Source organism: Myxine glutinosa, chromosome 3, assembly GCF_964187855.1.
Source record: "Myxine glutinosa chromosome 3, kmMyxGlut1.1, whole genome shotgun sequence".
NCBI classification, from domain to species: domain Eukaryota; kingdom Metazoa; phylum Chordata; class Myxini; order Myxiniformes; family Myxinidae; genus Myxine; species Myxine glutinosa.
Window position 1 is genome coordinate 213836776 of NC_136263.1, and position 25778 is coordinate 213862553.

Consider the following 25778-nt stretch of genomic DNA (forward strand, 5'->3'; position numbering starts at 1 on the left):
TTTTTTGTATAAATTCATTCGATTCTCATTACCTCCGCCACCAAAGGTGGATGGAGGTTATGTTTTCACCCCTGTCTGTCTGTCTGTTTGTTTGTTTGTTTGTTTGTCCGTTTGTGAAAAAGGTATCTCAAAAAGTTGTGGACGGAATCGGACGAAATTTGGCAGAGATGAGAAGATCAGAAGAAGATCAAACCCAGGTCTTCAGGGTTTGGCAGAGATGAGGCAGAATATGTGAGCAGGACGAAATGATTCGATTTCGGTGAAGATCCGGATTCGGATCCGGCTACTATAATTTTTTAAGTGATTCTTCACCATCCGGAGATCCGGCCAAAAACGATACATAGCAGGATATCTCAAAAAGTTGTGGAAGTATTTGGACGAAACTTGGTGGACCGGTTGGGTGTGTGACACGGACAATTCGATTAGATTTTGGTGAAGATCTGAATATGGATTCGGATATGAGAATTATTTAAGTTTTTAAGTGATTCTTCATCATTGAGAGATACGCCAAAAAACGATACATAGCAGGATATCTCAAAAAGTTATTGACTGATTTGGACGAAACTTGGACATGTTGTGTGTGTGACAAGGAAGATTCATTCCAATTTTAGTGAAGATCCAGTTCCGGATCCAGCTAGTATAATTTTTTAAGTGTTTCTTCACCATTGAGTGATATGGCCAACCAGGCGGAGGTATGCTCTCTACAGAGTGCCGTTCTGGTTGTGCATTTTATTGTAAGACTTGCGTGGATTGGCTCGCTACGCTCGCAACACCACACATTGTCACTGCAGAGGCACGGGCTTGTTTTAACTGAAGATAATGAGCTGACTGAAGTTGATTTGCGGTGTGTTGTTGTGATTTACACCAATCACAATACAAATGTTTCTTTTTATCAAATTTATTTGTACTATTTGTGATATTATTTATTTGTAATTTATTTGTAATCAAAAAGGTTCAAGTGTTGTGAATCTCTAAATGGTCAAGAGTCAAAGCTTCCTAACCGTATCCCTAACCCTAACAACTTTTGGTTTTTAAGGGTCTTTGGGGTATTTTGGGTCTTCAGAGTCTTTTGGGTCTAAAGGGTATTTTGGTTTCTCTGGGTCTTTAAGGGTCTTTGAGGTATTTTGGGACTTTTGGATCCGCTGGGTCTTTATGGGTCTTTGGACTCTTCATCTTAATGGGTCTCATCAGGTAGACACTTCTGTCGTGTCATCCGGGCAGTTCAGCTTGAATATCCGAAGCAGGCCGATATCACCTCAGCCATCCACCAGGCAGACCTTTTAGCTGAAAATCAAGTTATTATTCACAACAGCAGATAGTATGTTCAATGATCTCAGTTGCAAATTGAATGTGAAAGGGTGGCAGTATTTATCAATTTCCCGAGGAAGGTGTCGCTCAAGGGGAAGGTCCTCCTACAAGAGGCATGCCGGATGAACCAAATATGGGTACTGAAGTATCAATTCTTTACAGATCTTCAACATCAATTTGGCATAGATTATCTATTTCCTTGATGATGTCCAGTTCAATATATACAGGTACTACTTGGGAAAGCATTACAGAAGTTGTGACTTTCTTAATACAGGCAGAAGAGAAAGTTGCTCCACATTTTATCAGTATCACTACAACAATTACAATCACAAATCCTACAAAAAGCCATCTCAATATTCTGGTTACACAACTCCCCAAAACCCCTTCTAGCCAAGCCATTATTCCATCATTAGTGGAGTAATTGTGGAATTTTTCCCCTTCTTCCTTGATCTTGGCAGCCAGACTTGCAATATTTTCTGATTTATCAGGGATATAAGTACAGTACTCAGGTGCTGAATGCCTGATCCCATAACGTATGATCACAGGTACACACAGAAATTGACTCCTCACTCGACTACCATAACGGCACAAGTTCCACCCTGTGCTGCGAGCAACAAATCCAAGGCAATGCCATTTTGCATAATTACTGTTCTAATCGCAACCATTTTAGCATTTATGTCAGCAAGGCTGTCAGCAATTTCGTTGGCAAGCGTCTCTAAGGCTGCTGCCATGTCGATGAGTCATAGACCAGATTTTGCTGCGCCGTAGTTTGGGAAGTGTGTCATCAAAAGTCTGGTACCTTCTGAGATGGCTCTTTTCTCCAGCTTGGAGCTTGGAATGGAGAATGGGTAAGCATACGATTTGAGTCTTTGTGGTCTTTAGGGGTCTTGGTAGTCTTCAGGGTTTCAGGGGACTTAAAGAGTCTTCAAAGGTCTAAGGGGTCTCAGCAGTCTAAAGGGTCGAAAGTTACATTCCAATTTAACGTAATTAACAGACAGGATGAAACCGACGTTCAAACAGTACATAATTAAAAGATGTATAGTTACACGGCGTCCCGGACGGACGGATGGATGTGTTTTTCAGTTATATATATATATATATATATATATATATATATATATATATATATATATATATATATATATATATATATATACTGAAACGCATATATATATATATATATATACTGTATATATATATATATATATATATATATATATATATATATATATATATATATATATATATATATACTATATATATATATATATATATATATATATATATATATATATACTGACCTTCATATCATATATATATTGTTACGGATCGCGGTTAGATGTTATTTCGACCGAGCGGTGGTGTATTACCCGCGACCTAACAGTTATTCCCCGACTCTTCCCCAACTCACCCGATTCCACCCGGACGTTGGCCAAATCGCGCTACGCTAAATCAATGATTGGAAAGGACACAGCGACTGGGATAAATGAAACGACGCAAGCGGTACAGTTCTCAAGACCTCCGGAGGAGGATATAATTACAGTGGGGGAGAAAAGGGGTAGATTACAAGGTAGTGAGGTAAAGACACAGAAGAGATAGGCACTTAAATACAATCTTATTTTAGCCCAGACAGACCACAGACAAACGGGACAAGGCTGACTTACACAGGGATTGATGGCAGGGAAGGACAGGTAGTTCGATAGCACAAGGTGCACCTTGGCTCGGGGACAGGATCAAGCACGGTCCAAGAGATGCAGGGAGGCCTCACAGCGCTCGGAGGTGGCGTCTTTCTTTCTCCAAGCTCAGCGCGCATCTGACGTCACCTCCCTCTTCCTGCGCATGCTCAGCGGGGAGTGACACGCCCTCGACTGGTTGGCTCCGCCCCAGATGGGACCGGTCCGCCGCTTCTATTGGGTGCGGGGGTTACCGGGCTCCGCCCTTGACGAGGAGCTGACAGGGAGCCCCTATTTGGTAACCCCGTCGAGCACATGTTCGATGGCGGCTCGTTGGAAAGGCCTGGTGCCCTCCCAACACCCCCTACCAACCAAGCCGGAGTGAGGACGCACACTCCCCGCGCCCGCCGCTGCTGTTGCTGTTGTTGTTGTTGCTGAACCGTGAGGAAGAGCTGCGGGGAGGTATTGGGAGGTCCTAAACTTCCTAACGGTGCCATACAATCACATTCTGGTGCAACGAAGGGTCAGAATTAATGGAAACGAATCCTTAACTGACATAGACTAAGAATAACTAGCAAGATGTCCTATAGTTGTCTACGTGAGATGCGGTGGACCTGGATGCGACATTTAATGGGGGGAAATAGGGGGAGGTCGGGTCTACAGAGTGTTGTTTACAGAAAATGGGACTAGGGAATGGGGGATTGGGGATAGTTGGGAAGTATTGAGGAAATAGGGGAATATTTAGAAGCGGATATGGATGGATGCAAATCCCATATCCGCAACAATATATATATATATATATATATATATATATATATATATATGTATACATTCATATATATATATATATATATATATATATATATATATATATATACATCTGTATATATATATATATATATATATATATATATATATATATATATATATATATATATATATATATAATGGTATCTGTAATCTGGTTCTCCAACCTAATGAGCGGACAACATGACGTCATCGCCATGCATGTCCGCATTGCCTGCAAAGCTCCAGAGGAACCATCTAGCAGTGCGTCATTACGGATTATAAATCCAGATACTGTCACAAGTGCATGCAAAACTCACAGTTACCGACCTGGTTTCGCCCTTGTTGGGGCTTCATCAGGGCAACGCATTGAGGCTTCCATACACTTGTAACTCTGTGAACCTTTCGGTTTTTATATCAGTCACTATGCGACCTTCATATCATCAGTGGAAAACCGCCAGCAAGGTGTCCCATACAGCTGCTGCTGCACCTTGCTGGGAGCGATAAGCACCGCCTGCCACACGGTAACGTTATCTCTGGTATCCACTCATCATATGGAGTCGACCTGGTTGTGGTTGGGAGTTACTCGCTCCCCGCTCCCAGCAAGGTGCAGCAGCAGCTGTATGGGACACCTTGCTGGCGGTTTTCCACTGATGATATGAAGGTCGCATAGTGACTGATATAAAAACCGAAAGGTTCACAGAGTTACAAGTGTATGGAAGCCTCACTGCGTTGCCCTGATGAAGCCCCAACAAGGGCGAAACCAGGTCGGTAACTGTGAGTTTTGCATGCACTTGAGACAGTATCTGGATTTATAATCCGTAATGACGCACTGCTAGATGGTTCCTCTGGAGCTTTGCAGGCAATGCGGACATGCATGGCGATGACGTCATGTTGTCCGCTCATTAGGTTGGAGAACCAGATTACAGATTCCATTATTAGTAACTCCCAACCGCAACCAGGTCGACTCCATATGATGAGTGGATACCAGAGATAACGTTACCGTGTGGCAGGCGGTGCCTATCGCTCCCAGCAAGGTGCAGCAGCAGAAGTATGGGACACCTTGCTGGCGGTTCTCCACTGATGATATGAAGGTCGCATAGTGACTGATATAAAAACCGAAAGGTTCACAGAGTTACAAGTGTATGGAAGCCTCACTGCGTTGCCCTGATGAAGCCCCAACAAGGGCGAAACCAGGTCGGTAACTGTGAGTTTTGCATGCACTTGTGACAGTATCTGGATTTATAATCCGTAATGACGCACTGCTAGATGGTTCCTCTGGAGCTTTGCAGGCAATGCGGACATGCATGGCGATGACGTCATGTTGTCCGCTCATTAGGTTGGAGAACCAGATTACAGATACCATTATTAGTAACTCCCAACCGCAACCAGGTCGACTCCATATGATGAGTGGATACCAGAGATAACGTTACCGTGTGGCAGGCGGTGCTTATCGCTCCCAGCAAGGTGCAGCAGCAGCTGTATGGGACACCTTGCTGGCGGTTCTCCACTGATGATATGAAGGTCGCATAGTGACTGATATATATATATATATATATATATATATATATATATATATATATATATATAGACTAGCTTGGATCAGCTCGCTATGCTCACCTCAACACATGTCGCTGCAGAGGCACAGTCTTGTTTTAACTGAGGATAATGACCTGACTGAACTTGGGTTTCTGTGTTGTCATGTTTTAAAACAATCATAATACAAAAATTTATTTTGTACAAATTTATTTGTAATATTAGTGATATTATTTATTTGTAATTTATTTGTAATATTAGTGATATTATTATTTTGTAATTTATTTGCAATCAAAAAAATTCGAAGTGGTGTAAAGCTCAAAATGTTCAAGGGTCCAAGCTGTCTAATCAGTCTAAATGGTGTTAGGGTCGAAGCTCTAAGAGGTCGGGGGTGCTTAAGGGGTGTAAAGGTTTAAACGGTATGAAGGATTGGAAGAGTGAAGGGTTCGAAAGGTGTCTAAAGTATTGAAAGGGTCTTCAAGGTAAAAGTGGTCTTAAGGGTCTTGGGAGTCTTCAAGATCTTTGGGTCTAAAGGGTCTTACTGGTCTTATGGGTCTTCAGGATATTTTGGGACTTTTGGGTCTTCTGGGTCTTTAAGGGTCTTCAGTGTATTTTGGGTCTTTTGGGTCTTCAGGATCTTTGGGATATTTTGGTATTTTGGGGTCTTTTGGGACTTTTGGGTATTTTGGATCTTTTGGATATTTTGGGTCTCTTGGGTCTTCTGGGTCTTTAAGTGTCTTCAGCGGTTTTTTCGGGTCTTTTGGATCTTGGGGGTCTTTTTGAGTCTTTTGAGTTTTTCGTGTATTCATGGTATTTTGGGTTGTTGTTGTCTTTAAGGGTATTTTTGTTATTCATGGTATTTTGGGTATTTAAGGGTCATTGGGGTCTTTTTGTCTTCAGGGTGTTTCATGTCTTCATTGTCTTTTTTGCCTTTTGGGGTCTTCAGAGTATTTTTTTTATCCTTTTGGGTATTTTTGGTCTTCGAGGTATTTTGGGTCATCTAGGTCTTTGGGGTCTTTTGAGTTTTCCCAGTATTTTGGGTCTTGAAGGGTCTTTGAGGTATTTTATGTATTTTGGGTCTTCATGGTCTTTTGGGTCTTTGGGGTATTCAGGACCTTTTGGGTATTTTGGGTGTCCGGGGTCTTTCTGGGTTTTTGGGGTATTTTGGGTATTTTACGTCTTTGTGGTCTTTTGGGTGTTCATGGTCTTGTGGGTGTTCTTTGTCTTTAAGGGTCTTTGGGGTATTTTTGGTCTTTGTGGTCTTTCGGTGTCTTCGTGGCCTTAAAGGTATTGGGGGAGTTAAAGGGACTATAAATGTCTAAGGGATTTCAGCAGTCTAAAGGGTCGAAAGATATATTCCAACAATACGTAATTAATAGACGTACAATTAATTAACAGAGAGGTTGAATCTGGCGTTCAAACAACCGACGTGAAAAGACATATAATCACACAGTTTAACGGTTTCCCAGGCAGACGTACGGTTTCAGGAACCGACCGTGTATTTCGGTTTTATATAAATAGATTAAAGATGTTCTGCTACTGATTTACAAATGTTGTAGTGCAAACTTTATGGATGTGCTCACATTATAATGGTACTGTACATACTTACAAGATGATCAAATATTCTAAATAGTACATACTTTATAAAAATTATTCTTGCCAGAGGAAAAAAGGGGAAAATGTCAGTGGCATATAAAAGGCCCCTTTATATGGTATGTGCCATGTCGCAAACTATAGAAAATAAGGGACATTTCATACCTTGTAGAAAATGCCAAACAATAGAAAAGAAGGGACATTCTAAAAATCTCGTGTGCATGCTGGACTACCCTTGTGTTCTGAGGAGGAACCAAGTAATGCTCTAGAAAAGTTCATGTTTATTTTTTGGTAGATTTTTTGTTTTTGTTTTATCATGATAGTATTATTGAGGATTCATGTTGTATTGAGCCAATGTAGTGTCCGGGCCTTCCAAAAATAAGAACTCCACCGACTTCTTTATTAGATTATCATTATTTCCGACACAACATTTTGAATGGAAAAATGTTCTTCGAAGGTAAAATGCCCGATTTCCTGCTTCTTCTTTGCGTGATGTATGGACAGCAGCATGTTAATATTATTATGACGACTAGCAGAGTACCCACGCTACGGGCGACCCAATGGGCGTTCTTGTTGCAAGCGAACAACACATTTTCTGCCATCTCTTATTGGAGGATATTTTCTGCTGATACAACTGATTTGACTTGGATTTCTTGATTATTTCCCTTGGTAATATTGCTGGCTCTCTGTTCAACTTATAGGGCTGCAGATTGAGCATGAAAATGGGGGTGAAGTGGCAACTAGCTTCCTACCAGCTAATTTTGATATTTTTATAAAGTATAGGCCCTGACTACTTCACACACCAAAAATACCCAGAATCCACTTGGGGGAACATGTTCATCAAGATGGCCTCCATTTTTATTAAGTTTTTGGATTTTATTTTTTCATTGAGGGTCCCTGTGTCCTGATCTGTAATAAAATGATACTAGCATCTGATTTAAATATTCTATTTAATAATACTAATATTTAATAATATTTCAAGGTAATATTATTAATTATATTTAATAATATTAAAAATAATATTTAAATAATATTTAAATACTAAATTAATTTAAATGCATGCATTGCAAATGCATGAATGTATGCAATGCATTTAAATGCATTTAAATTAATTTAATAATTTAATTTAAATATTTAAATAATATATAAATAATATTGAAATTAAACGCAGCTGATGCATTAAGATAAATTTCTTGGGTATTAGGGTATTCAGTTGTTAGTTGTAATTTTTCTATGTCTCTGCGAATAATACTAGCGAAGTGAAGTATTTGGGAATCATTTTTGTAATCAGAACCATTGTAAACACATTCTCACGAACTTCTGCTGGCCTCATATTCGCTGCTGTAATTTTTATTCCTTTCTTTTTATTCTCTGGTTCTCCACAAATGAAACAGTGTTCATCCCAGGAAAAGGCCGATGTTTTTTCTCTTGACAGTAAAACTACTATATAAACGGTTAGGTACCACGTCAGCACCTGTACACAATGCCAAACTTTACAATTTTGGCAGCCATTTTGATGACGTCATTTAAGCATGTTCCCCCAGAGGTATTCTGGGTATTTTTGGTTTGTGAACTTGTCAAGGCTCCTACTTTATGAAAATACCAAAAGTAGCTGGTAGAAAGCTAGTTGCCAGTTCCGCCATTTTTAAGGCACTTTTTGACAATAATCTGCAGCCCTATTAGGTGGCCTTGGTTTTTAAGGCATCTCAATTTTCCAGAAATAAACAAACATAAACCGTCACCCTAGCTAACAATACCTACGACCTAACCACACTCACCTCTTCCCCCCTCCTCACCCTCCCACCATCTCCTCAAAATCCCTCTTCAACCATCACCCTAGCTAACAATACCCACGACAAACCGACACCTCCCCCCATCCTCCCCTCCACCATCTCCTCAAAATCCCCCTTCAACCGTCACCCTATCTAACAATACCCACGACAACCCCACACCTCCACCCCCACCACCCTTCCCTCCACCATATCCTCAAAATCCCCCTTCAACCGTCACCCAAGCGAACAATACCCATGACAACCCTACACCTCCCCACCCCAACAAAATTTTTGGGTCTTCGGGATCCTTTCAATATTTCGGGTCTTTGGGGACTTTTTGGTATTTTCAGTCTTTGGGGTCTTTGGGGTATTTTGGGTCTTCAGGGTCTTTTAGGTATTTTCAGTCTTTGGGGTCTGTTAGGTCTTTGGGGTCTTTTAGGTATTTTGGGTCTTCTGGGTCTTTTGGGTCATCTGGGTCTTTTCAGTCTTTGGGGTATTTTAGGTCTTCGGGGTCTTTTCAGTCTTTGGGGTATTTTAGGTCTTCGGGATATTTTGGGGCTTTAGGGTCTTTTGGGTCTTCAGGGCCTTTTGGGTCTTCAGGGTCTTTTGGGTCTTTGGAGTGTTTTGGGTCTTCAGGGTCTTTACAGTGTTCAGGGTTTTTTGGGGTCTTTGGATTTTTTTAGGGTCTTCAGGATATTTGGAGTCTTTGGGGTCTTTTGGTCATTTTCAGTCTTTGGGGGTCTTTTAGATATTTTGGGTATTTTGGGTCTTCAGGGTCTTTTGGGTCTTCAGGGTATTTTTGGTACTTTCAGTATTTGGGGTATTTTAGGTCTTTGGGGTCTTCGGGGTGTTTTGTGTCTTCGGAGTCTTTTGGTTCTTTGGGGTGTTTTGGGTCTTCGGAAAGTTTTGGGTCTTTGGGGTGTTTTGGGTCTTCGAGGTGTTTTGGGTCTCCGAGGTGTTTTGAGTCTTTGGGATGTTTTGGGTTTTCTGGGTGCTTTGGGTCTTCTGGGTGTTTTGGGTCTTTGGGGTGTTTTGGGTGTTCGGGGTGTTTTGGGTCTTCAGGGTGTTTTGGGTCTTCGGGGTGTTTTGGGTCTTCGAGGTGTTTTGGGTCTTCGGGGTATTTTGGGTGTTCGGGGTGTTTTGGGTCTTTGGGGTGTTTTGGGTATTCGGGGTGTTTCGGGTATTTTGGGGTGTTTTGGGTCTTCACGGTGTTTTGGGTCTTTGGGGTGTTTTGGGTCTTCGGGGTGTTTTGGGTATTCGGGGTGTTTTGAGTCTTCGGGGAGTTTTTGGTCTTCGGGGAGTTTTTGGTCTTCGGGGTGTTTTGGGTCTTCAGGGTGTTTTGGGTCTTCGGGGTGTTTGGGTCTTCAGGGTGTTTTGGGTCTTCGGGGTGTTTTGGGTCTTCGGGGTGTTTTGGGTTTTCGGGGTGTTTTGGGTCTTCGGGGTGTTTTTGGGTCTGCAGGGTGTTTTGGGTCTTCGGGGTGCTTTGGGTCTTCGGGGTGTTTTGGGTCTTCGGGGTGTTTTGGGTCTTTGGGGTATTTTGGGTTTTTGGGTATTCAGGGTCTTTTTGAGCCTTAGGGCCTTGAAGGGTCTTTCAGGTCTTTGGGGGTCTTCAGGGTATTTTGGGTCTTCAGGGGTCTTGGTGGTCTGAAGGGTCTTGGGGGAATTAAAGGGTGATCAAAGGTCTGAGGGGTCTCAGCAGTCTTAACCCAATTAAGAGGGTTAATTAAGAGGGTGGTAATTTTATTTGAAGCTGAAGAAGACGTTTTCGTCGCATGTAAACATAGCGACATAACGACATAAGCATATACGTTTGCTCTATTATAATAAGATATCATCAGGGCCTAGCTAGTGGCCTACCGAGAGGCTTAGCTAGTCGAGGCAGCTTGGGTATATTTGTCTGAGGGGTCGGGGCAAGGACCCTGGGTTCCCTTCAAATTTATTAGTCTAGTGTTAAACAACAGTAGTGACTGTTTTAAAAAGACAATCATATGTTGGACAGAAATGACTGAAGTTTTTGGTTTAAATAACTTTTACTTCCAGTAGGTGTGCCCCATGAAACGGCACGATAAGTAATTTATACACCTTAACACAAAGATCATTCAAGGTGGAAAACCCCCTTGGGTAGGGGTCAAATGAAGTTGCTACAACCTTCGTTGTATGATCCTTAATCCACCTGGAAGGTTTGTTTGAGATTGGATATGTAACGACCAAATCATCGCGGTCAGACAGACAGAGACACAAAGATACAACATTGTGTATTTTAGAATGAGGATTTCGTTTCTACGATGACAGCGTTTGTGAAGGAGCTGAAACGACAAACATTATTCGCCACCTTGTGTTTGTTTTGTCAGCAATCGTCTTCATAAAGTTTCAACGATGATGTTTCGAGGCCTTTGACCATATCATCCTGAATACACCTGAACTCATCCTATTTCAGAAGATAGGTACATTAGGTCCCTGTTAGTACCTGAATGGGAGATGCTTTGTTTTCCTTCAATGACAAATAGTAATTTCTTATTTTTTTCATTGTAAGGAAATGCATTCTTCATTCCCCTTCGTGTTTATGATTGGAAAAAATACGTACGTGAGTTTGTTTGTGATGTTCCTCAATGTGGTTTCTCTATTGCTAAAATATACAAAAGTGCCTCTTATTAAGTATTTATCTGTTTATTTTTGTATACATAGTCAAGGCTCTTGGAGCGCTACAACACAGAAGGGATCAGGATGTAACATAACATAAGGAATAGCAGAAAGAGAAGGGGGGAAACTCCGACAGCAGAGGGGAGAGAGAAAATAAATGGAGACGGACAACAAGGGATTGATGCACTTTTAAGATTGAGGGTTAGCGGAGGATGTAGAGGGGTGATAACATGGATACAGAAGCAAAATTTGGAGAATGGGGGTGGTTTAACAAGGGTAGAAAAGATGATGGTTTTGGATGAGGGATAACATGAGATGGTTGATAGGAAATAATGAGATTGAAGTGAATGTCAAAGTTGCTTCCACAGGTAGGAAAAATAGGAACAATGGAGTAGAGGTGAGCAGTGATTCTGGATTTTGGAAATTTCACCTGAAGTCGATTACTGTGTTTGTGTTTGTAAAATGACAGGGTGCCCAGAATACCTTATATCAGGTGGGTTAGGGAAGCACAGTGGGCCCCACTGTTGGAAAAACAATTATAGAGAAAATGAAGTTCGAAATGATCTTTCTTTTTTATTAACCTTCGGTGAGATGGAGGGAGAGGTGTTGTATCTTCCACTGGTAGGAAGAGTGAAGAAGTGTTGCTGTATGGAAGAGCAAATCTGATCTTGATCTGAGATACATCACCGCATCTGGCTCTCCGATACAACGTCACTATATTTTGAAATATAATTTCACTCTTGAAATATAATATCACTCTTACTGGAGTTACTGAATTTGTATAAGTTTGGCGAAATTCCCCCATTGGATTTACTTTTGAGTTTTCACAACATGAGTGTTGAAAAAAACAAACTATTTTGGGAAGATTTTCAAACAAGTACAGATACATTCAAAATACACTGCCCCCATGCCAAATAAATAAATATCATCCTCCAGCGCAGCATTGCCGGGGAACCTTAGAGTTGGTATTGGGAGAGAGAGGTGCGCAATAATTGATTGACTAATTGCATAATTAAAATAAAAAACAATAATCATAAAATAATTTCTTAATCAATTGGATAATAGCATACCAAAACCACCAGTGTTTCATCCGAAGCTGTAACTGTTTGAAAATTAATGAAATAAGTCATTAATCAAAAAAAAAAAGTTGATTAATCAATAAATAATAAAACGATTAATTGATTCATGTATAAATCAAAAATATCCATTATAGCCACATCACATCACTGTCGTGTCCAAATATCAGCTTCATAGCTCAAAAGGTGCCTGAGATATTGACCAGATGAGAAAGAAAATATATAAGTGATTAATAATGAAAATATATTAATAATAATGGTAAAATAATTAAATATTAATGAATTTGCTAATAGAATACCTAAACCACCACTGTTTCATTAGAATATGTCACTTAACATTTTTTTATCAAGTCATTAATTGCATAATTAAATAATTCCTCGATTAATTGATTAATCAATAAATCAAAAAAACCCTTTACAGCCAAATCACTTGGACATTGTCATGTCCAAATATCAGCTTCCTTGCTGAAAAGGTGCCTGAGAGATTTCCCAGATGAGAAAGGAAATATATAAGTACTTCATTAATCGATAATAATTAAGTAACTCATCAATTAATTGATTAATCAAAAAATAAATAAAAAACTTTTTTGCCAAGGCACATGCTCACCCAAATTGTGCCCAAATGTCAGCTTCTAGCTCAAAGGATGGCTGAGATATCGCCCGGACAAACAAACAAGAAAACAAGAAAGAAATCGGAGTGAAAACTGGGTACTCCCTTTCAGCGTGCGTCATTGCCGGGTCCCCTTCGGTGCCCGGCAACCAAGTCATGCAGTGCCTCGAAATGGCATAGGAAAGGAGCGGTGTCAAACAAACAAACAACCGGAGTGAAAACTGAGAACTCCCTTTCAGCGTGCGTCATTGCCATGTCCCCTTTGTTGCCCGGCAATGATGTCATACAGCGCCTGGAGATGGCATAGGAAAGGAGCGGTGTACAATATGAACCGAGCATTAATTGCCAGGATCTGGGAGGTCATCGGATCGAATCGCGACGGTGTCACACAAAAGATTTAAACATGGTACATATGGCTTCCTTGATTGAGCAACAGCATTAAAAAGGATATATGATGGTCAAACATGCATAGGTTGATCATAATAGCACAAGTTTGGATGGACTGAATGGCCTCCTCCTGCATCCAAGTTCCTTGTAAGGATCTCATATTATAACATTTGGAAAAATAGGAAGAAGGAGTTGTGGGAGAGAACAGTTTATTATGTTAAATGGACAGGCATAAAGTGTTTAATCAGCAAATCAATGAAATAATCTGATATTGAAATTCTGTAACATGGTACCCAGTGGTTGAAAACAAACACAAAACAAAAAACAAACAAACTAACATAGTTACTTACTTGGTGCAGACTGGAATCGGAGGATGTTTTTCCAGAAATGGAAGGGATTCGAGAATTGTTATATGTAGAGGAAAGATTCCTCCTAAAATGAAATCTCCATCTGAAAACATTCCTTTTAGATCGCTTCCGATGAAAGGTTTGCAAACTGCTCCACAGACAAAAGGGAGATGAACGAAGAGTAAAATTGCTCCCAACATTGTTTCTAATGTGAGTGAATGGGAGTGTACAAAGCATCTATTTTTATACTTATCAAGCCACACAAAGCATTTAGTTAACATCATTGTGCAGATGTTATCAATTTCGGTAAAATTATCGGAATTACAAATGATAGAAAAAGTTATCCCATGGACAAATTATATTATGGAATTTGTATATTGATGTTAAATCGTTTAATAAATGATACATCATTTCGAAAATGGTTTATACTTTAATGACATTCAGAAAATTACTCCACATAACGATCTTCTACTAGCAGAGTAACCACCCATTGGGTGGGTAGAGTTTGCGCATTACTTGCTGAAAAAAGTATAATCTGTGTTTTGCAACAATACGATAGATATTTGTGTAATGTGCATCTAAAATATTCTAGATGGTCTAATCTATAAATGATCTAAACGTCGGGTACATGCCTGCAGTAGTTTGGGTCTAAGAGGTTTCAGGGGTCGAAAAGGTCTACGCAGTATAATGTTTAAGGGTCTAAAGTGGCTAAAATGTATAAGTGGTCTAAAACTCTAAATGGTTATGGGTCCACACTGTCTAAAGGTGTCCAAAGCTGTCTAACAGGTCAAAATGGGCTTGAGAGTGTAAGGGATCAAAAGGGTATTAAGGTCGAAGGAGTCTAAAGGGATTCAAGGGACATAAGGTATGTAAAGGTTTAAAGGGCCTGCTTTAACATGGACCCTCTGCACCATGATCAACATGAAAGGTTAACAAACTACTGTGTTCAATTTCATCTACAACGTTACCATTCCCCAAGTTCACCCAAACTAACCGAATTTTGTGATGGCATGCACGGGAGGGAGAATGATGGAAAAAGTTTCTTACCTTTATAGAGGATTATTAGCCCCCATTGGGCTTAGTCCGAAACGGGGCATTGTGGATTGGGTCTCGTCCATCCGTTCATGAGTCCGCAACCATATCTCGGAAATGCATGGTCCGATTTTGTTCAAACATGGCATTAGCAATACAGTCACGTGAAAAAGTAAGTACACCCCATGTAAAGTTTTGACTTTTTCAACATATTTCAACATACAGCTATTTGATCTTCATTTCAACAATATTGATAGATAAAGGTGAGATAATATAACAAATTTCATGAAACATTTACATTTTGTAGTCCATTGTATAATTTAAATAAACATAAATGCAAATTTCGCATGTGGAAAAAGTAAGTACACCCTTGGCTCCAATAGGTGGTATTGCCCCCTTTCGCAGAAACAATGTCAAGTAGGCGTTTCTTATAACTGTCTACCAGTCTCTGACATCGACGGGGAGAAATTTTTGCAGAATTATTGCATGTTTACTGTGGCCAAAATAGCTCTACCTTGGACTCATCTGTCCAGCGCACATTGTTCCAGAAGTGCTGGTCTTTGCCTTGGTGTTCATTGGCAAACTTTAGTATTGCCCTGATGTTCTTTCTGGACAGCAAAGGTTTCCTCCTGGCACACTTCCCATGTAGATCAAATTTGTGCAGCCTCTTTCTAATGATAGACTCGTGCACTTTGACATCAACAGTGGCAAGAGCTACCTGTAGGTCCCGTGATGACATTCTGGGGTTCTTAGACACTTCGTTCAGCATCTTGCGGTCTGCTCTCGGGCTGAACTTGCTGGGGCGGCCTGGCTTGAACAAGTTGGCAGTTGTTTGGAATCTTCTCCACGTGTAGATGATCTTCCTGACAGTCGAATGATTGATTTCAAATTGTTTGGAGATCTTTTTAAACCCCTTCCCAGACTTGTAGGCATCTGTAACCTTCTTTCTGAAGGCCTCAGAGAGCTCTTTTGATCTCGGCATGGTGACGCCACACACTTGAACAACAAAGAGCAAACCAAACGAAATGTCTGAAGTATAAATAAGACAGGTTCCTCCAAGATCCTCTCTAACGATGTTCTAATCATTTGCCCCTGAGCTGGTGCACCTGATTCTAATTTTAGGTATTTTAAGTAGTGATAAATTTAGGGGTGTACTTACTTTTTTGCACATGCGAAATTTGCATTTATGCTTATTTAAATTATACAATGAACTACAAAATGTAAATGTTCCATGATATTTGTTATATTATGTTGTAGGGGTTGTGGATAACTAGAGGGCGAGTCCCTTTGCAGCTTGATCAAAGCTCCTTTATTCCAACAGAACTAACACTATCGGCACTCACACATCTTTTATAACGCAACTCACTCTTCAGGGGGCGTGGCTCCAACAACCGAGCACACGCCACGCCCATACAATCAATAGCTCCACTGGTCCCGTGCCTGTGGATTATGTCCCAATGGGGTAACCCATACATGCGCCCCCCCCCCCCCCCCAGAATTCACTCGCACAGGCAATATCCGTATTCGGGGGTTGAGGCAACCGAGGGGGCTGGTATAGGTCCAAGTGAGCTGGCTTGAGGCGGTCCACTGAAAGGTGGTCTGGTTTGCTGCCAATTTCGACCACGAAGGACTTGTCCACGGGCTCCAGAATGCGGAAAGGCCCGTCGGAAGGCACCAGGGCCACGTTCACCTGGTCAAACCGTCGCTCGGGGCAATGCACCTTCGAGCGTTGACACTCGACGCAGGTGTTGGCCCAGTCGCACACATCCTTCCTGAGCCCATGCCAAACGAACTTCACCACCACCAACTTTAGCGACGCCTTCCTGCCCGGGTGAGAAGGACCCTGGCCGGCATCGAACACCAGCCGTCTCCAGCTGGTGGGTACGACGGGGCGAGGCTGACCCAAGGAAACGTCGCACAGTAGCATGGTGCCCGTGTCCTTGAACGGCACGTCAGACAGTCAAAGCCCCGTGACGGCCACCCTGCAGGCCTGGACCTCCGGATCAGCGATCTGATCGGCCGCCATGCAGGTGTAGTCGATGCCAAGGTGGACCTCACAGACTATGGACCAGGAGAGACAATCAGTGACCGTATTATCCTTCCCAGCAACATGTTGGATGTCCGGCGTGAACTCGGAAATGAAGGAGAGCTGGCGTTGTTGATGGGCAGACCACGGCTCTGAGACCTTTGCCATGGCAAAAACCAGGGGCTTGTGGTCCACAAATGCCGTGAACGGGCGGGCTTCCAACAGGTAACAGAAGTGTCGGACAGCTAGGTAGACACAAGGAAACAACCATTATGGTATAGAGGCCGTTAAAGATGTTGAGAACTTGTATTTGTGGACAAAAGGACATGCTAAGGAGCTTCCAAGAGACGGTACATTTGAGCGAAGCCGAATGGAGAGATTAGGACAAGAATTGGAAGCCAGGAAGAGACAGAACCTAACTGTAGACTGGCTGGCATTCCATCATTGGGATGTTGAGTCCAGGAAGTGGGAACAGCAAGAAAGGATAACGGACCTAGAACATAAACTAAAGGAGATACAGGATATATTGGAGGAGATAAACGCGCAAATGCCCCTGAATGTAGGAATGAAAGTGACATTTGCCCCACCCAATTCCAACCTGTCTCCCCAAGTAGAACGGTCCAAAAATCTTCCTATGATCCAACAACAAATCAGAGACCTGATAAACAAGGACGAGATAGGCTAGGTAGGCCTGAGAGAAAGGGTTACAAAGACCAGTGTTTTAATTGTGGGGACATGGGACACTACAGACGACACTGTCCGTATTACAACAGGAGACAATTTGGCAGGAAAAACCAAGATAGAGGGTACCAGCACTCACTCGCACCTCAGACAACGGCCAGGTCTCCGTTGTTGCAGACCCCAAACGAGGATTGGCCTCAACAGACTAGATTCTCATCTAAATCCTATAACTATACCAAGATGAACAAATGGCTGTGCTTCCTATGGCTGCAAAATCCTCGGAGCAAGAATGATCCATTTTTGCTTATTAGCAATGTAATAATTAATTGATTGAATGCCGAAATTGGGTTTAGGGAACATCTTGGGAATTTTTTTTTTGGAATTTACAAATTTTGTAAAATTGGCTTATGAATTTTTTGGGGGAATCAAGTGACGAGAGTCACATGACGATCAGGTGGGAATATTTGACTATTGTTTTCACATCCTCTGGCATGTGAAGGGGTGTGTTGTTAAATTTGGATAATTTATTGTGGGAGACAAAGGGTGATTTCAATGTGGACATTGTCGGGGCTTTCTAAAAAAATTGACTGTTTGTATTTCTGTGTTTCTAAAAAATTAAGGGACAGACTTTATGAAATTGACACCCATCCTGTTATGAAAATAATGGTTCAGCTGCAAACAAGTGTACATAATGCATGAGTTTGTGTATTTTTTTTTCAAAAGATTGCTGAAAACAACAGCTTATCTGTCTTGAAATAAATAACATTATATGGATGGGATAAAATATCCAAGAAATAAAAGACATAATTTGATTATAAACAGTTATCTCATTTGAAAAAGGCAGGTGGAAATACAACTATGTATGAATATGAGTTTTACCAATTAAAAGGTAATGATATGTTTTTGGGAGGAAAATTATTCAAATTTGTAAGGGATCTTACACGGACTTAGCAGAGTACTCCACTCACGGATTTTTTTATAGATATATATAAATTTGGATTTTATCAGCATGTAAAATTGTGCTGTAGGTATGTATGTGTATTAGGGGTAGATAATATGGAAAAATAATAGTACAGAAAATTTTGCTGAATTGATAAAGGAAATGTAACACCAGACTTGAACGTATATTGATTTTCATAAAACATGGATTTTACGAGAAATGAAAGATGGAAAATGGAAACGAACAAATCAGATTGTGCAATAGACAAAGTTGGTTGATTTTATTAGTTATTAACATAATAAAAATAATGGGAAAAATCTGATTGAGTGACATTTTGGTAATGGTATAAAATTTCATGGAGAAATAATAAATGGGAATATTCAGCCACTATTGTGAGCTTTTCAATGGAATGTATTGTGAATCTCAAACCAAGGGACAAACATGAATGTGCTGTTACATAGTTTAACAATCAGAAGGTGATGTTACATGTACCTGCAACATATATTTCAATAACTTGAGACACCTATGTTTGCATACTGGTGTCATTGGTACTCACTAGTTGCATATAAATGGAGACAAGAAACAGCGAAAGGGGAGTAACACTTCCTTGGATAGTTTCTACATCATACAAAGGGTCTGAATAAGCAGTGGTTTGTACACATGTGGTTCACTATATAATCAGAAATCCCAGATTTCATATCTGGTGGAGGTCTCATGTGGAAGTATAATTGCTTGGGAGATAAAAAGATACTGCATGTACACAGCAACTTTTACGGCCATAAAGGCCAAACAAATTGGGAAAAACTGTAATTGGATATGTAATTTACAGATGAGTATTTGGCAAATAAAAAAGGAATTTATTGATTTGGAAGATATTTCCAAAGGTCTATTAAAATGTTACAATATGACAGTTGGCAAGGAAAACCATTGAATGAATATAAGATCTGTATATATATATGTATATATTTTTTCCAAAGCATAATAAATAATTGTAATTGGAAATAGTTTGGTGGAGGCTCGGTTAAAAGCTGTGGTTACAGTGCGTTGGAACAAATTAATTAATCATAAAATGGTGATGAAAACAGAACTAAATGTGGATTAAGATCAGGAGGATCTTTTTGGTAATTTGAATAAAGAGATCAAAATACTGAATCAAGTAATGGCACAAATGAATAGAGTAGAGTCAAGATCACAGCATAAAAGAAATGTTATGAATTGTGCCAGTTTTATAAGATCAATGAACTCATATCACCACAAGTTACAAACCATGAAAATTAATGTGATGTATGGCACCATTTGAAGATCATATACTAGTAGTAGAAATTATTGAACTAATTCCTCATGTAAAAAAAAAAAGGAAAAAAGTGGGGAATCTATGATAATGAATACATTATGCATAGTTTGTGTGGAATTAGATATTCCTGTTTGTGATTTTAATCATATTTACTCATTATTAATGAATTTATTTCTCTTTGATTAGCATTACAAAAACTGCATGATTTAAAAAAAATTCAAACTATGTTAACCTGAAAGCAACTTTAAATGCTATTCCTAGTTTTGTCGTGAAAATACATACCTGATTTGGAAATTATCCGTGTGAAGCATGTAAATGAATATAACATTTTGAATGTGTTGAGGAAAACAGCAAATTGTTAAATGTGAAGCTGTTATAAGATACACATGATTAATTAAAACATGGTAATTTCATGTCAAGATGTACCCTACCTGATCCAGAGTGTGGTGAAAGCAGATTCAGATGTGGCTGAGTAAAGGATAAGACCAGATCACATCTCAAATGGAGTGATAACGGCTTTGGGAAGAAGTCCGTAAAATAAAATTTGTGGCTAAAAATGAAGTTAATCTTGGCATACACCCTCCTTCTCAAAGAATGATAAAGACACTTTCCTCTGTATTGTTGGAAACGGATGTTCACCTTCACCAAGGAAAATTCATGTGAACATTTGCCTGGATCACATTGCAATGCATGGAAGAAAGGCTGATCACTTGCTTCTGTTCAAGTGTCTGGAACATTCATCACGTCAGCAATTGTTGGATAACAACATCTTACCTGCAACTTCGACTGGATGCGATGACCCTGATGTCATTGCTCCACCAACTTCCGGGGAACCAGCGTGGAGCTGTAAGTGGATGGCTGTGCTTCTTTCTCTACAATGGGCCTCCATGACTCTGCTGATTGTGCCTGACATGAAACCCTATGCGAAATAGTGTAGGTGCTATGAAGACACCAGAAGAAAATGTTTCATACTTGATTTTCAAACACAAGTGATCAGCCTCTTCTTTTTCAAACAGATGTTCAACATTCATTCTGCAGCAAAACGCATTCTGGAAGTATACTTGCCAAATGTTGCAGATGTTTTATATGGAATTATGTGGACAGTATTATTTAGAAAATGGTGAAAGGAATGAAAGAAATAACTGTGAAAATGTTTATGGTGAACTGCAAATTGTTGTGCATTGGAAAAAGGTGAAGTTTGTTTGTAGAGATATTTATGATGCAAATCAAATGAACTGAACTATCAACATGGAGGGAGTCGACGAACAAAGGAATGTTTTTATGATCAGATTCTTCCAGGATGATGGTGTATGCCTTAGGTATTGAGAAATTGAATTACCAAATTTTTGTAATTTGAGTACCTTTCAATTGGTGTTTAAATTAATTGTTTAATATAAACAAAAACAAAAAGTGAGGGATTGTAGAATTATAAAGATTTCTACAGGCAAAGAGTAGGTGAGTTATCGCAGGCATCCCAATTGCATTGCATAGACATTATTCGTTGATTTGAGAACTAAAAGTGTTCTCAAAGCATTCAGTCTGAGCAAGGGAGTGAATATGGTACAATACGACAATTTGCCATCTGTGAGCTGACCTTTTTCACCCCTGTGAAAAGGCATAGGGATAAAATGTTGACTTAATACGGGCCAGAGTACAAGACCCCATTATCTGTGATTGAGTGCAAGGAGCAGATTGTTGACTCAGCCCGGGCTTAAGTGCAAGAGTTAATTATCTGAGAGTAAATTTGGCAGGGAACATTGACTTTGCCGGCTCGAACAATGACCTTTTCCCCCTTTTACTGTGATAGCCATGAACCTCTTTTACTTGTGTAAACCTCTTAGTGTGCTCTATGAGAGGAACCAGATGGCTCCGGTGCCAGAAGGACTGCCCTTTCGCAGAACTCGTGATGACCCCAGATTCCACCAGGATGAGATCAAAGGAAATGGGGACCATATAATGGACACTGTGCAAAGTTCGGTCAGAGAACTTCCTGGGAGTCGACGCGTCGTGCCGTGTTCCTTTTTGTGTATCAGTCGGATTTTCTCTCTGCAATGACTGGATAAATCTGTGAATAAATATTTTGAATAAAGTAACGCTTCTTAATTCTTACATCGAGAAGTCTCTGGCAAGACATCTTTAAGCTGCTTTGAGAAGCTACAACACAATGCAAAACCTTTCTGCACTAATTTCATTTGTGTACATTCTCAATTAATTCTCAATTTTCGTTTACTTTTCCAAATTCACCAATTTGCATGTGATTTCACTTTTGAAATTTTCCTTTCCCCCTGACAATTCAGGACACGCACACAATGGGCACAACACACACAAGGGCTGTCCCACATTCCTACTTTGCATGATTGCAGGTGGCACCTCATTGGGGGAGCCTGCAGCAGCAGCTCCCTCACCTGGCCCAGATGACACCACCTGCACCTAATCTGCCACAGATGCACTGGGTGACGCAACAGGTGTGATCGAATCAGGGCCATGATGCTGAAACATATAAGGTACACATGTGCCTCTAACGGGCATACCTGGTCGACTTTTTGAATAGGAACTCCCCATTCTGACACCAAAATGAATCTCTCCAGCAACAATGCAAGAATCTTATCTCTGCACAATATTTGCAGTTCAAACCTCCAATCTTATAAGAATCACAAGCACAATGTACGCAAACCATTACCACGTACGAGATCTATGACCAAAAATACGAATCGAATACCCCAAACATCAACTACAGACTTTGCATTTAATATGGAATATTTTTTTGTGGGGGTGAACTTACTTTTCAAGATGACTTAGAACCAAAAGTTCATTGGAATTATGTTGAAATTATTCTAGATTTTGTTAATGTGACCTTTAAAAGAAACAAAAACCACATTTGACATTTCGAAGCAAATAAATTGATCCTTGAAAGTGATGTAAACTGATATCGAACTCAATTCACGGACAGTACTGTGTTAAACTTCTGTACGTTTTCCAGAAGTATCTCTTTATTTTGCACATTAGCCAAAAAAAAATTCAACAAAAACAAAAGCTAAATTATGACTGGGATTACAGACAGTAAAATTACAGTTCAGTACTTTGTGGAGCCCCCACCAGCATTCAGGAGAGCACGTACACGTCGAGGCATGCTGTTCACGAGATTTGCCAAGGTTTGGACAGGAATCGCTTGCCATGCAGTGACAATAGTCTGCTGCAATTCATGCACAGAGGTAGGCTGCTGGACCAAGTTGTCGATTTGACGCGTTAATTCTGCCCACAAGTTGTCTATCGGATTCATATCCGGGGACATGGCAGGCCACTCCATATGCTCTACACCACAGTCAGCAAGAAAGTGTTGGATCATGCGAGCACGATGAGGCCGTGCATTGTCATCTTGGAAGACAAAGTTTCCTCGAAAGGCTGCACGAGCAAATGGAAGCAATGTTTCTTCCAGAATGACCCTGTACTTTAACTGGTTCAGGTTTCCATTCAGAACAACCAGGTCATTTTTGTTCCCTGCATGAAAAGCAGCCCAAATGGTCACCCCACCACCTCCAGCTTGGACTCTTGGCACTATACAATCTTCGTTGTGGGCTTCATGCACTTGTCTGTGCATTCGGACGTGGCCATCTTGACGATAGACCAGAAATCTAGACTCGTCACTGAAGGTCACGTGATTCCAGTGTCCTGGCTGCCATTGACGGTGCTCTCTGGCCCACTACAATCGGCACTGGCTGTGTTGTCTGGTCAGGCGTGGCTTTCTCAGGGGACGCCTGGCACGATAGCCTGCTTGAACCAGTCGTTGGTTGACTAGCCTTCTGGATACAGGCACATTTGTCAGTTGCTGCCACTCAACCCTAAGCCGATTAGCTGACTTGGTATGGCCATTGCAGACTAACCGGTGCAGCTGGCGATCATCTCTCCTTGTGGTTCTGCGTGGACGTGCTGGCCTCGGTATTGAAGTAGGGACACCCCTCTGAGCATTTCGTTTCAGGATCTTTGACACCTGACCTTGAGTGATGCCATACTGCCGAGCAATAGCACGCTGTTTCATGCCAGAATTTCGTAAAGCCACCACTCCATGACAAACAGCATTGTCAAGTTGACGGACCATCTCCAGAGGAAGCGGCAATAACTTTTGTAGACATGCAGCAGTTGTTTTCCACTAATACAGAACGCAACAACCCTTATATACCCGATTGTGAAGCCAATCGTCAAATGTACCTGTCCTTACATTTTGTCACGCCACCTGTGATATAATCCTGTTATTGACTTCTTGCTGCGAAAGACAATCAGTGACATGGTTCTTTAAAGAAAGATATCACGGAAGGGTAAAATAAACTCACCAGATTGATATACTGAGTTCAGAAAGTAAACCCAAGTCAAGAAAAAAAAAATATTCCATATGAAATGCCAAGTCTGTATAAACCCAACCAGAAATTGTACATTTCCAGATCAACCCAAATCATTAACATCAAATCAGGAAAAATGCAATTCACCACACAAACAACCTTCCCACCACACACAACACAATTTAATACTGCAAGCAATTCACTGACACCAGATCCAGCTGGATATCAGCAACCAAACTTAAACACACAACTGTCACCTACTGTGACAAATAAACAACAAAATCATTTCACACCACAAATCACTGTTCACAACCCCTTCTTCTGCAGTAAGAGTAGGTTTGTGACACATTTTAACCACCGCTACGAGATGCGGACAACCTGTGTTTAACCAGCCAAAACCAGATCAAATCAGATCTGTCCTAACTATCAAACACACCAGGGTATTTCATGTGATCAAAGTTCGGTGCCCACACCGAATCTTTAAATGGCCTGAACCAGATAACACACACCATTTCACACACACTATATCACACACACTAGGGTTATTCCAATCGTTCAGAGCCCGGTGCGCCCAAACCAAATCAGATCACACATCACTGAACATTACACCTCAACTGGCGAGAGGGTTTTACACCTGTACATAATAAAAACGACTGTAAGAACAAGCAAACAGATAAACACACACTATACACAATACACGGTCATTTAAAATCAGCAATTGGTTCTTTATACGTTGCCAGGCGACGTGGAGAGAGGAGTGAAGAGATCATAGAATGCGAGAGGTGAAGACCATTAATAATCAGGGTACAAATTGACCTTTCTTACCTTCAATCTCAATCGAACTGTCAGCATTCACCTCCACGTACTCTGTTCTCCCTTCCTCACTCCAAGCTGCCTTGCTTCAGTATCCTTGTCGAATGGTCGCCATTTGTTGGAGAATTAATTAATTTAGCCTTGAATAAAACTCATTGACTCATTGACTCAATAACTAAGGTCCAAACTTGTTTCAGAAGACTATCGGCTGATTTTAATACAACGTGGGAGTTCTCAATTCACTTTTACAAGGTATTATGAAACACTCACTTCAATTCAAAGTAACACCTACACGAACAAAAATAAAATCATCATGCAGGCTCAACACGCTACATTCAATACAGGCAACTGGACTGAGAACCTCTCCGACTTTCTATTACACGGCTATTTATGGTCGAAGATGAAAGCGTGAGAGGTTAGGAGAGGGTCAGTGAGGAGAGATAACATTTCAGCAAAGCAGTACATTTGTGATTTCGCCATTCGTTGGATCCATCCATGGCAGGCAGCTCCAGGTCGTTATCTCTTTCTTTTTGGCCAGGAGTGTCAGATAATGATAAACAGAGATTCTAGCTGTCTTGCAAAATAAACAGACCTTACTGCCCCTTCAAGATAACATGCTAAGTGTGAGGAGAACATCTGGTTTGTCTCAATCTCCAGTCTGGAGAAAACAAGGTCACAAGAGTTCAAATAATAGGGTTACACATTATTGTTACAAGATTCAGTTCCATAAATTTAGATCTTTAATATATATATATATATATATATGTGTGTGTGTGTGTGTGTGTGTGTGTGTGTGTGTGTGTGTGTGTGTGTGTGTGTGTGTGTGTGTGTGTGTGCGCGTATATGTATTGCATGAAGAGTACATTTATTTGTTATACAACATTTGAATAAAAGGGACTATTTCTTTTTATTCTCTAAATGGGCTTACTT